The sequence below is a fragment of the Danio rerio genome, chromosome 19, assembly GCF_052040795.2.
Source record: "Danio rerio strain M-AB ecotype USA chromosome 19, GRCz13ab, whole genome shotgun sequence".
NCBI classification, from domain to species: domain Eukaryota; kingdom Metazoa; phylum Chordata; class Actinopteri; order Cypriniformes; family Danionidae; genus Danio; species Danio rerio.
In genome coordinates this window covers 10,120,585-10,134,792 of record NC_141039.2, presented here as the reverse complement: position 1 = coordinate 10,134,792, position 14,208 = coordinate 10,120,585, and the positions used below count along the sequence as shown (strand labels likewise).

The 14,208-nt window shown below is 37.2% G+C and overlaps 1 protein-coding gene and 1 long non-coding RNA gene across 6 annotated transcripts in view; one reads left to right on the top strand and one right to left on the bottom strand.

The window, feature by feature from the left end:
• The window catches only part of ash1l (ASH1 like histone lysine methyltransferase), a 54,478-nt gene extending 45,058 nt beyond the window's left edge, over window positions 1-9,420 (bottom strand). For 3 of the 5 annotated variants that reach the window (XR_015516036.1, NM_001346407.2, XM_087294710.1), the window contains exons 1-2: window positions 9,275-9,420; window positions 8,318-8,399 (exon numbers count right to left, since the gene is read on the bottom strand). The gene's annotated coding sequence lies outside the window, so the exon portion shown is untranslated. Of the gene's footprint in view, window positions 1-8,317; window positions 8,400-8,717 lie in introns of all 5 variants that reach the window. The other 2 variants (XM_087294712.1, XM_087294713.1) reach the window with 1 other exon arrangement.
• On the top strand, window positions 9,169-12,619 carry LOC141379011 (uncharacterized). Its single transcript, XR_015516532.1, has 3 exons — window positions 9,169-10,713; window positions 11,048-11,096; window positions 11,194-12,619. It is a non-coding gene; the product is annotated as an uncharacterized LOC141379011 (long non-coding RNA).
• The last annotated feature ends 1,589 nt before the right edge of the window (window positions 12,620-14,208 follow it).

The following is a 14,208-nucleotide window of genomic DNA, read 5'->3' as shown; positions in this document are numbered from 1 at the left end:
GTCGTTTTCTGTGAAATCACTACAACTATAAACTGCGCTCCAGAACTTGGAGTCCTGCCTTCCTTCTCTCTACTCCAACTTCTCTGTTTACTATAATTACTCACCCCATTTCATTTAAACACGCCCTTTCTCTTCCATTCGCCCCTTCCCGTTTCACACACCGCAATCCAAAAATCACACCTCTCTTGTTCTCTGCCCGACCTACCCTTTCACCTTGTTCTGTCACTCTTTTCAGCCTCTCACTCATTTAGGCTCCCTCCAACACTCACTTGGAAATCTAACAGTACAGCGGTCAAACTAGAGCCGTTGTGCTACTACTAATCGAAAACACATTTCCCCAGCGCTCCCTCCCTCCGTCCTTTTTCCCTGGTTCGTCCCTCCCTTAGTGACAATCATTCCCCTATTTCCTCAGTGCTCTAGGTCGTACTCCGCTCCTTGTTACTGTGCTATTCCTTCTTAAATTCCTCCTCTCTTCGCGGAGATGCCAAAAATAAAACGCTACCTTGTATTGTAAAATGGCTGCAGTAAAAGTTTGAGGGAAAGCATGAAAATAACTGCACCAAGACTGTTGTTACTAATAATCCAACACATTTATGTTTACATTTTTGCATCTGATGCAATAGGAATCCAACCAATGCTGTTTGACCTACAGAAGCAAAACATTAAGCAACCAAAAAACCCTTTATACTACAGTTGTTATGAAATATTACACAATTGCTGTAATATTTTACCACATTTAATAACAATGTGCTGCAGTAAAAGATGATATATCAAGTATGTTTAATTAGTTATATTATCGTCAGTTGTTTATGGAAGATGGAAACATGAACCCTGTCAAATGATGTGTGTCCAGATAAAGCAACTTTCCCTAGTGTAACATCAAAGCGAATACATCAACAAACAAAAATGAAGCTCTTAAGTCATCACATTTTCAGCTTCCTCCTTCATTCACGCTCTTTCAGCACCTGTCATTCCCGGCTCTTTAATCTGTGCTTGCTTTGGCAGCGTAGATATAATATACTAACTCTGTGGATTTAGACAGCTTTTCCTCTACTATGGAATTACATGCGCTCGTTTCTTCTACGCGCCCTGAAAGCCACAACTCCCTGCCAGCCAAAACACACTGCAGGACAAATTGGGACGCAGGGAAGAAAGTTGTAGTTTAAGAGATTTAGTAAGCCTGAAACTTTGGCTAGCTGCAGCTAGAGACTTAAAGCAAGCAATTAGCATCTCCTCTCATGTCCCACTCATCCTTTTAAATGTGTTTATACTTTGTTTCCCTTTCTTCTACCCATCTTTTAAGCTGCAATATCAAATCCTATTAACGTAGGGATGAAACATCAATATTGAAAAGCATTTGCATGTCAAAATGTTCATCTTGCTTTTAAACGCAGTTTTACTTTTGGTACTTTATGTCAAGCCCAGGATTTAAATTATGTGGTCAAATCATATTAAAAGAAGGAATAAAATGCTATCGGTGACAGATCTATTATGAAACACATCTAAAGGCTATTTTATACTGTGTCAGTATATTTATGCGTCACGCGTATGGTCCGGCGCAGCCTACGAGTGGTCACACAGCCCTCACTGTGGCTGATGTCGATGCACCTCACAAAAAATTTAGCTATACGTCGCAAAGACGCATAGAGCATGCTATGTGATTGGTCGGCTTGGTACCAGTGACAAGTGTGGGCGGTGCTGAGAGCTGCGAAGTAGCTCCCGATGGAAACTTTTGTTTTGTGTTTACCTTATGATTAAAGTTGTTGCACATCCACCAGTTCCTGTCTCTGAATAAGCGAGTTTTAGCTACTTGTAGCGTTCATAAAAAAACAAAATACCCGCGAAGAAACTCAATACAGAGGAACATAACATAACCTACTGCCAGCTAGCGTTTCGGAAGTGTTATTGCAGAGCAACACAAACAGCAAGCAGAAGTATAAATGCACGACTATGTGCAAGGCAGGCACTGTGGGTCACACTGATCACTCGATGCAGAAGTATAAACCAGCCTTAAGTGTTAATCCGCTTGTTAAGTATAAGGTCATGCGAAGCGGCTTCGGGTCCAAGCGCTCTATCAAACTGTATGGGGAGACTCAACAAATGGTAATAATAAACATTTACAAAGCGATGCAATACTTTCGAAAATCACAATCACAATATATATATATATATATATATATATATATATATATATATATATATATATATATATATATATATATATATATATATATATTGGTATCTGTGATGCAGCAAATCCAGAGAATGTCGTGTACACCATGAATTTATATAAAAGTCCCATTAATGTGTGATATGAATGAAAGTGATCATAAACTAATAATTTCTCAATTAAAATGAGTAGCGACAAGGACCAGGAAACAGTATTCCAAACGTCATGACTTAACAAGCGGATACAAATCTTATTTTCTACTCCCCTAGAGTTAAACAGTTGAGTTTTATCATTCAGACAATTTCTGGGTCTGGGAGGAGTATTTTAAATAAGCGTAGCATAGATGATTAAATCAAATAAACCATTAGCATCTCGCAAAAAAAAATTACCAAAGACATTTTTATTTTTCTAATAAAAGCTCTCGACTCTTCAGTAGTTAAATCTTGCACTAAGACTGACGGAAAATTAAAAGTTGCTATTTTCTACGTTGAAATGGCTAAGAACTACACTCTCATTCTGGCATAATAATCAAAGAACTTTGCTGCTGTACCATGGCTGCAGCAGAAGCAATAGTATTGTACTGTAAAGCTGCACGATATTGAAAAAATATTTGATATTCTGTGATATATATATTGCAATGTGAATACAATTCCACCAGATGACTTGAATATCTCTATTAGGAAATAGCTGATCATTTTAGATTGATTGGGATGATTCTGTAGGTGAGCGCATCTGCATATAATTTAATAAACAATCTGTTAATACAATAAAGAAACAGATACAATTGAAATAAACAGTGATTTGCCATTTTCCGAGTCTAACAGAATTCAAGTACAGAATAATGAAGACAATACTATCAAATTAATCATTAAAGATATAAATAGTTCAATTTCCTACACCTGAATGTTTTTTAAATCCTTATACAGTGACAGGCCTCAAAAACATGTAAATAATCAATTATAATACAAAATTAACATTGCATATTCTGTGATGTGACTTTTGCGAATCAAATGATCACATTGCGATATCAATGCTGAAACAATATATTATGCAGCCCTATTACACAGCACCTGAAAATAGTCCCCACCCATCAAACAATTTTGTGTTAAATAGATGCCTCATACACAGCTTGGCTAACACAAGGCTAAACTTGGCCTGTCAGTACAAATCGAATCTAACAATCTAATCGTCTAAGAATAGCCCAAAACTAGTCATCAAATAGACATATTAGACAGACTAGTGTAGTCAATTATATCTGTTTATTTGATGATTAGTCTTGTTTTGGCTTATTCTTAGACGTCTATTAGACTTTCCCTGACAGCCCAAATTTAGCCTCATTTTAGCCAAGACAACTTTGTTTAGATGTCTATTAGACGTCTATTTGACATCTTTTAAAAACAAAAAATGCTTGCTGGGCAGTTAGTTAACTTCGAATGTGACCAATGGTCACCATTTAGTTCGGTTTCACAAACAGGGCTTAGCTTAAGCTAGGTCTTGCCTTCAGTATTAGGTAATTAAGCTGCTTTTATAAGAATTACATTAAAAAACATTACTAGTGTGTATCTTGACACTATTCTAGGGCACTGGTGAATTTTATGTTTATTTCACTGCAAGTTATTTTTGGTTAAGACTGATACATGCAATTTATTCTAGGCCTAGCCTTATCCCTATACATATCCCTGAAACCAGTGAAATTGTTTTATATTAAATTGAACAATCAGAAAAAGCAGATACATACACTCTCTCCAAAAAGACATCAGTGAAGTAGTGGACAGAATAAAACAGCAGTTATAGTCTAGTTGTGATCTGATGAAGCCAAACAAATCTTAATTCCAGGTTTATACTAGACTAAAATATGGAAAAGAAGATAATTGTATAAAACAGAAAGGTTTATATGGACAAAATTGAACCAATTTTTTTTAAAGTGGCAAAAGATGATGGTGGGTGACATAAGAAATAGCTCTGCCAAAAAATGTATATTATATAGTAAAGATTTAAAGCACACATAAATTCATTAGCTTAGTTTCTATTTCAGAGGCCGCCACTGCGGAATAAACCAGCAACTATTCCAGCATATGTTTTACGCAGCAGATGCCTCTCCAGCTGCAACCCAATATTGGGAAAAGCAAACATAACATAAATATAGGCTACATCATATTCACACAACACAAAAACAACTATGCTAACCTAACTACAATCATTTCCACTGTATTCTGTATTCTTAGTATACTACAATCGTCTTCAATATTCATCGGTCCTTTAGCAGAGATATCTATCTTGACTTATCACACATCTTGCCCTATAACAAGACATTGTTATTTATTCTACATTTGAGATGTAACTATGTAACTGAGATGTAACTAATGTAGCAACCACAACATGTAATATATTTAAGCACTCCTTGCTTTCAAAAATACATTATCCTGCCAACTGCATGTGCAAATAAATGTGACCTTTTCCTAGAGCATGAGACATATTTGGGAAGACTTCTAACCCAAAAAAACTTTATTTTAGTGGATGTATGAGGTCATTTTAAGTTTAACGGATAGTTCACCCAAAACTGAAAATTCCGTCATAATTTCTTTAATCTTCCCTTGTCATCTGAATGTTCCTGGATTAATGTCTATGTTGATCCTGGAACAACGTTCTAATCAGCCAATCAGAATTAAGGGATACGTCTACCATTTATGTTAAATTTAGGCTTACATTTAGTAAGCATTTACTAAATTTAGTAAGTATTTGCATTTCTACATAACAGTTATACAACTATTATTTGCCTCTGATTTTGAAAATATTTCGTACTAGGCAAAATCATGAGGTGCAAGTTTTCTTTTTCTGCTGAACACAAAATAAGATAATTCGGGAAAGGTTTAAAATTTTTAATTATTATCTTTCACAGTAGGAAAACAAAACAAATACTATGGAAATAGTTGCAAGTTTGCAGCAAATTTCAAAATATTTTCATTTGTGCTCAACAGAAAAAAGATACTCAAACAGCTGTGTGACAAGTGAAGGCACGTTATGATTTTGCCAAGTACAATATGATCCTGGATTAACATCTATGTTGATCTTCAAACATCAATTTTTATATTTTTTGATATTTATTTACTTAAGATATTTTGGGAAAGGTTTGAAATGTTTAATCATGTTTTATCTTTCACAATAGGAAAATAAACATTATAGAAGTAGTAGCAAGTTTGCAGCATATTTCAAAATATCTTCATTTGTGTTCAACAGAAAGAGAAAACTCATAAAGGATTGAAACCACTTAAGGGTGAGTACATTTTCATTTATGAGAGAACTATTCATTTAATCACATCAACTGTGAACATGTTTCAGTACCTTTTGACAACCAACTGTTTGTTACTTATTTAGGACAATAAAACTTGTATATGTGCGATTTAAACAATAAAGTAACTAGGTTTCTTAATTATCTGCCAAAACAATATGCGAAGATCTGCAGAAATTCGATAGATTTCCCAATTACTAAAGGTCACCTATTTTATTTTTAAGATGTTAGATAAGCTTTTCTCTAAAGTCTCTAAAGCAGTGGTCACCAAACTTGTTCCTGGAGGGCCGGTGTCCTGCAGATTTTAGCTCCAACTCTGATCAAACACACCTGAACAAGCTAATCAAGGTCTTACTAGGTATACTTGAAACATCCAGGCAGGTGTGTTGAGGCAAGTTGGAGCTAAACCCTGCAGGCCCTCCAGGACCAAGATTGGTGACCCCCGCTCTAAAGTTTCAGCTCAAAATACAGATCAGATTATTTATTATAGCCTACATTTTGGTGTCTGAGCACAGTGTAGCTGCTTTTGTCGCCTGTGGCTTTAAATGCAAATGAGCTACTTCTCCCTGCCCACCGCTTCCACGTGCGTGTCTGCTTCTCATCATGCGCTACGTCAGATAAATAGCAGTCAGTGACAGAGACATGGATGAAGCTGAAATACAGTTGATTAGTCAAAAATACCACTTTTTTTATGTATTTGAGGTGGAATTTATTCAAGCCTTTCTGAAATGATGAGACTCACACACACAAACACACATATTAGCGTTTACTATGCGGCTGTCGTGATTATAGAGGTTAAGAATTACATGCCAATTTTACTGTCTTTATTACAAATCTGCTCTATTTTAAAAACAGACAGACTTAATAAAATCACAGAAAATTGTAACATATATTAGACATGGGCCGGTATAAGATTCTGACGGTATGATAACCTCCCTGCTAAAAAATCCAGCTTAAACCAGCCTAGGCTGGTTGGCTGGTTTTAGCTGGTCGACCAGGCTGGTTTTAGAGGGGTTTTGGCGGAGTGCTATAAACCCAACAAGTCTCTTTTTTATTTACTGACGTTAAATTCGGAGCCAAATCCCAGTGATTTTGATGCCCACTGCAACGTGATGTAGGAGTCCGGTTTTCCCCGCCCACCAAATTGATTGACAGACGCCATGTATCGATAATAACATGTACACACGTCCACAGAATTTTTTTTTTGCTTGACTAGCCTGGTTTAAGCTGGACATAGCTGGACATAGCTGGTTTTGGCTGGGCTCCCAACCTGGCTAGGCTGGTCAAGCTGGTTTTAGCTGGATTTAGCTGGTCATTTTCCAGCCTGACCAGCTAAAACCAGGCTGGAAATGGCTGGAAACCAGCCTGGAAGTGGCCAAAACCCCTCTAAAACCAGCCTGATTGACCAGCTAAAACCAGCCAACCAGCCTAGGCTGGTTTAAGCTGGATTTTTCAGCAGGGCTTGAATAAAAATATCACGGTTTCATGGTATTGTGATTACTGCTCTATAATATAAAAATATTTTTTCAATGTCTGGGTAAAAAACAAAGACGTTGTTCCACTTTGAACACAATACATTTTATTTTGAGAAATATTTTAAATATTTTGGAGAAGTAAACATGTCAGGCTAAATAATTCAAATGAATCATTGACTTCTGCTGTCTTCATTTGTTTCAAAAACACTGTTTTTTTTACAATTTAAAATGGCATTTTTGGATATATTTTCTGCTGGAGATACTGTTGTCCTAAAAAAAAAAAAAAAAAAAAATGTAAATAAAAAATCTTACACATACCCTAGGATTGGTAGAAAATTTCGACGATTATAAAACCTTGACTTTTCCAAACCGCGTTATAGCTTGAAAACGGTTATCATCTCATGCCTAACAAATGTTTTAATCAGTTTTTTTTGCAAAAAAAAATGTTCTGTGGACGTGTGTACATGTTATTATCGATACATGGCGTCTGTCAATCAATTTGGTGGGCGGGGAAAACCGGACTCCTACATCACGTTGCAGTGGGCATCAAAATCACTGGGATTTGGCTCCGAATTTAACGTCAGTAAATAAAAAAGAGACTTGTTGGGTTTATAGCACTCCAATATGACTGTCAACACTATACATACACACAGTTCTGTCCAAAAAACTTCCAAAAGTTGACTTTCATCATTGGTGCACTTTAATCTATGTTACGCCTCGCAACTTTGCATCAAATAGAAACACAAAGCACCACAAAACAAAACTAAACTGGCTAACGTAATGTTGCCGGCAAAAGCATTGGGATCTGCTATTAATCTGCACTTATATTTCAAATCTTCCCCGACCACAAATAAATGCCTGAAATCACTGCTATCCACTCAAACAGCTCTCAGTCAGCGGGAAGCTTCTGGTTTCCTTGACAGCGGAGTCAGAGGTCAAAGGTTGCTCAAGGGCTCCAGACACCACTTTCTACACTTTCCTCCACTTCTCAGACATCTGCTCCAATGGGGAAAAACTATAACCAGGCAAAGGCGCGCGCAATTTGCACGTGCAATGAACCCTATTGTGAACGAGGTTAACTGAGGATGATCTACTGGCAGGTGCCACTGAAGGTTCGTTTCTATGAATTAAGCCTTTTTTATGAACACTTAAGGCTCGCTGATCATAACTTCTGAATGAATGAACACCGTAACACTTTCCAAGCCGCATTACGTTTAGCAATAACAAACAAACAAAGCGTTACGCGCATGTCATGCATCAAAATACTGCGTTTTCCCTTTCTAGTTCGAACAAATGTACTCAAAGAATACACAAACATCTAGATTACAGAGCATTTATAGCACATTTGAAGTCTAAATGCAGAATAAAGTATGAAGAACTTACCTTAGCGAGCTAGAACGGCGTTCACATAATTTGCGGTCAAAATCCTCCCAGCATGGTCGCTCGGATATTTATCTTGAAATTGCTGATGTACCCAAAAAAAGCAAGAGGGAAAAAGGCGTCACGTTTCTCGTAAGAACATTCCAACCAATGTATGACATAACAAAACATTAGCCTAACGTTAGTCTGTTGATCCAGTCACCCCGCAAGTAACGATATTTATCTACGTGAGGCGCACTGGTCACGGTTTATGATCCTAATATAACGTTAGCTAGCATAGCTCGTTAGCGAAGAGCATATATATTGAGCTCAACCTCAGGACACTACTAAATATGTCCAAACCCAGTCTGTGTGAAACAATAATAGCAAGTGAAAGGGTTACTACAGCGGGACGTCAAAATACCTTGCTGCCATTGCAATTTTGAAAGACACATGTCTGGAGCAAGGTAAGTTGGTTTTGCTCAACATCGAGGCTGTAACCACACGTACACAACGTCAACGGCCATCCAATTCACGTCTATGTGTTGTTTACAACCCTCTATACGAGTGAATTCACACCCGCTAATCACTACTATCAACCCCACACTCTTAACGAAACGACTGAGCTGTCCTGTCAAGACACATTTGCTGGCATTGCTAGCAAAACCCCCGCGATTTGTCCATACGAGTAATGTAACGAAGCAACCGCTGCTGGTGCGAAGGGAATGAGTAAACCGTCCCCTTCTCCATCAGGCCTTCAGTAAAAAATAACAAAAAATGAGCATAAATATCCTCGGAAGGACCAAAAGAAGCGGAATGCAAAAATCTAACGCTCTCCGGGATGAGCCCTGCACGGGTTATTAAAAACACGAACTGTCAACAAAATGGCGGCTGCTGCGTTGAATCAACAGAGGGACCCGAAATGGATCTCTCCCTCAAATTCTTCCACCTCTCCCCTGTCTCGTGTGCGTCGCTCGTTACCCGTGATAATCCGATATGTCGCCCGAAATTCTCTCCGGGTCCGAGTTAGTGAAGCTCTGGCTCGTCGGAACGGGCCTCTCTCGTCAATCGGGCCTCCATGTCTGCTTAGCCCGTATCGTTTCTGTCAGTACAGCACGGGCATTCTCACAGGCGGAGCGGGAGGAGGAGGAGGAGTGGACGGCCAGGAGGGAGGGAGGAGAGGGCAGTTGTCGACTCGACGGCTGTTAGGCACTTTCTCCTAGAAATTCACTTACACACTTTTGACTAAATCTAGGGAGTAATGTTTTTTATTATGGTCCATGATATAAATATACAACGAACGAGCACACACTCTGTAACGTTACCTAATTCTGAAAAATGTTGGTTCGTTAAAAGAAAATGTAGGCTATGACTCCTCAAAAGGGGGCTCGTGTTGTCGCACGCTCGTGGCAGTGTTTACCCACAGTGAAATATCGAGACTCCCGTGGGAATCGTAGCCGTGAGGCGGGTTGTGTAACCGTGTGAGTGAGCAGAATCATTAGGAGAGGAGCTGAATATGTTTTAAATTAATGATTCACTTTAAAGCCCCCTGAAATCATTTTAAGTTTTTGTTTCAGATTATCTGTAAGATTGTGAGCTCCAAAAAGGAGTCAAAAATCACATTTGGAAGATAGAAAAGTCAGATTTTAAAATTGCAGTTTATCACTTTCACTTTTTTATGACATCACGATGCACTTCATCTTCTCATCAGATTATCTGACCATCAAATGCCCTTCAGTGAAGCATTCCCACTCCCCGAAACAATTGGTCATTTATTCGCATGTAATTAAGCATTTATACCAAGGTTTGCTATAACAATTATACCAAGGTTTGTCTAAACACTTGGATTTATGAAGAATTTTCATGGAAAGTTGATCTAAACTCCTTAACGTTTAATATCTAATTAGCAGTGCTTCTCAAATGTGTGTTTTAAGTTAATCATTTACTTTAAATCCCCCTAAAAAAAATTTAATTGTTTATTTTCGGTAATCTATAAGATTGTGAGCTCCAAAAGGAAGTCAAACTTTACATTTGGAAGATGTGAGCATTTCACTGTTTTTTTGACATCACCACACACACATCTTCTCATCATCTCAAATGCTCCTCAGGATACGAAGCATCCCGCCCCCCACTAGACACAGCTGGAATTGGTCATCTATTCACATGGAATTAAGCATTCATACCAAGGGTTTGACTGAACACTTGCATATATGAGAAAATGTAATGGAGTGTTGATCTGAACTGCCCACTGTTTATCATCAAATTAACTATGTGTTGTTTTTGTTTTTTGTTTTTTTATCGAATCTGTGTTTTGGATTAATCTTTCAGTTTAAAGTTCCCCTGAAATCATTTTGAAGGGGTTTGTATCTTAAGGTTATCTATAAGAGTGTGACCTCCAAAACGACATTTCGAAGATACAAGTAAGCATTCACAAAATCAGTTTATCCCTTTCACTTTATTATGACTCAATCTTCTCATCAGATTTTCTGACCATCAAATGCTCTTCAGTGGAGCAATCCCACTCCCCATAACAATTGGTCATTTATTCACATGTAAATAAGCATTTATACCAAGGTTTGCTTTACTAATTATTCCAAGCTTTGCCTAAACACTTGGATATATGAGGAAATGTAATGGAAAGTTGATCTAAACTCCACTTTTATTATTTAAATAATCGTGTTTCTCAAGTCTGTGTTCTAAGTTAATAATTCACTTTAAATCCCCCTGAAATTTTTTATTTATTTTATATTTTAGGTCATCTATAAGATTGTGAGCTCCAAGTCAAAATTAACATTTGGAAGATGTGAGCATTAAAAAATACAGTGTGTCACTCTCAGTTTTTTATGACATCACACACACATCTTCTCATCAGGTTTTCTGACCAATCCAATGCTTTTCAGGATGCGAATCATCCCGTCCTCCACAAGACACAGCTGCAATTGGTCATTTATTCACATGGAATTAAGCATTTATACCATGGGTTTGCCTGAACACCTGCATACATGAGAAAATGTAATGGAGTGCTGCAGTAACAGTGCAGGGAGCAAACCCAAAAAGCCAGGATGTTGAAACGTTCTGTGTGCATATTCAATAACTTTTCTATGCCCCAAGGTAGAAAATGTCTTTTACACACGCCTACACAGTCAGCATACAGGTAAGTAGGATTTCAACTCCGGAATGGTGCATAGTGGGCTATACAGCCTAGAGGGATGAACAACTCAGTGTAAATATGGTCTGGATTCACATTAATGTCACAGAAACTGCTACAATACACGTATGATCTACTCTAGTCCACACAAATTACAATTATATACAAACGTCAGCACAGACCTCAAAGCTTATTTGAACCTATTTGGAGTTCTGAATGCTTTATTTTAAGGTGGAGACACAGATACAGAAGTATTACTGTAGACTGTTGCTGCCAAGATGCACTTTTGCTGGCAAACCCTGTGATATAAACAAAACACTATTGGCTATTTTTTTAAAGGGGAGGGGCTACTCAAAATATCCCTCATGTCTCTGGTAAAATAAAAAAGCATACCATGCTGGCAATATATCAATCTGTAATAGAACTAAAGAACAACAGTTCAAACTTTTACATCGTCTCCAAATTACCCCATCACTAGACATAAGTTAAATCCAAATTATTCTCCATTCTCTTTAAAATGCAAAGTTGAAGAAGGTAATTTTATACATTGTATTTGGACACATATTAAAGGCTATTGGGCACAGATTTGTTGGAGATTAAGTCTTATATTTAATACAAGATGAGACTTTGATTTTCTTAATTTTTTGTTAGGTCTAACTGATAATAATTTAAAGAGTGCAAGTAACAAGAAGTTGTTTAACTTTCTTACCTATGCTGCACGTAAATGTATTTTTCTCAAATGGATATCTAATAAAGCACCAACAGTATCAGAATGGCATATTTGATCTTATGTCATTGGAATACTTTACTCACTGGTCAAGGGGAAAAGGGGACACTTTTTATCAGATCTGGACTCCGTTCCTTGAATATATAGGTCCTAGGATTTAAGGTATATTTTTGCAAAACCTTAGATCACCATAAACCTTGGTTAATTTATGCACTTTTCTATTTTTATTATTACTCTGTATTTTTATGTCTTCTTTTTGATTTTGATTTTCATTATGTGCTGTGATGTTGAGAAATTTGTAAGTTGTAAGCTGTGGTCATTGTTCTGTTCTATTTTGTTTTGTTAAAATAAAGGCAAAAAAAAGCATACCATACATACCATATGTACAGTAAAATCAAATTATTTGAGATTTTCCACATAATGAATAAAAGGTTGCCACACCTTAAAATATATCCCCTCCTCCCCTCTTAATGAAAACCTAAATTTTTCCAAATAAAGACAAAACATAGTTTCTCTAATCCACTGAGCATGAGTGGGAGGACGAGAATCCTTCCATTGCACATTTTTATTCTTTAGGTGAACAGTCCGTGCAGCTTAATTCACTGAAATTATTATTATTTTTTTTACATTTCTTCAATCAATGTCTGACCAATTGCTTACAATGCCCCTCTTTTAAGATCTCAAAACTCAGGGCTTCTGGTAGTACACAGAATAGCAAAGTCCACTAAAAGAGGTCGAGCCTTCTCACATATGGCTTATAAACTCTGGAATAGCCTTGGTGATGATATCCGAGCCTCAGACACACTCTCGCAGTTCAAAACTAGATTAAAGACTGATAAAGCAAATGCATCACATAACTGTAGGATGCGTGAATGTGCTCCCGTAGGTGAGTGGGCTTGACAATCCACCTGAAGGACATACACCAATCCTCTCTATATACACCAGGCACTTTGTTCAAAATACTTCTATGTTTTATATGTTTGTTTATTTAGCACCTATTTTAATTTATACCACTTAATTTTCACATTGACATTAATATATCTTGTTCAAACACATTATCAACAGCAGCAGCTACGCTAATTATTTTCTTTGCTGTCTTTTTCCACCTGGAATGCCCATCCTGAGGCCTCTAAAGATTGTGCTGCTTCACTTAATCCAAGACTTAGATTAGATTTAGAGGACAACACATACACTTAATACACAAATACACTTTATTGAACATAGACATCCTCTATATACTGTAACTGCAGATTGACTGTGTTTATATATAGTAACGTTTAACTGTTTAAAGCTATTAATAATTTGTTACTAGTTAATTAAAGATAGTAGTAACTAACATCTCTGATTTGAATGTAATCCAATAGGGTGCACATTTTGTAAAGCTGCTTTGAAACAATAATTGCAAAAAGCGCTATGCAAATAAAATTGAACTGAACTACCATTTGAGAATGATGTGCAACAAGAAAGCCCCGCCCCCTACTTAATATTCCATTTCAGTTGTTAGTACATCTACTTACTGATGTAAACGTCTCAGCAACTTTCAGATCATGCAGACTTTGAGGCCTGTTCTGCCAATAATAACAGTAAAATGATCATTCTGTAAGAATAGGGAAGTCAACACCAAAGCAGTAAAAGCACATTCACGCCATGAACCACAACTTTATTAGCACTCCAACCAAGTGTGATAATATTCACGTCATTTGTAAGCCTGCACAGTTAATTCAATGGTAGCCCTAAATGAAAGAGTGCTTCGGTTTCCCCCACAGTCCAAAGACAAGCGGTACAGGTGAATTAAATAAATAAACTGGCCGTAGCGTATGTGGGTATGGATGTTTCCCAGTACTGGGTTGCAGCTGAAAGGGCATCCGCTGTGTAAAACATATGCTGGATAAGTTGGCTGTTCAATCCGCTGTGGAGACCCCTGATGAATAAAGGGACTAAGCTGAAGGAAAATGAATGAATGGATCCCAGGATTTTTTTACAGTGCAACTTTGACAAAACTATTTTTGCAGTTTACATTGAGGTGATAGTAGTATTGTT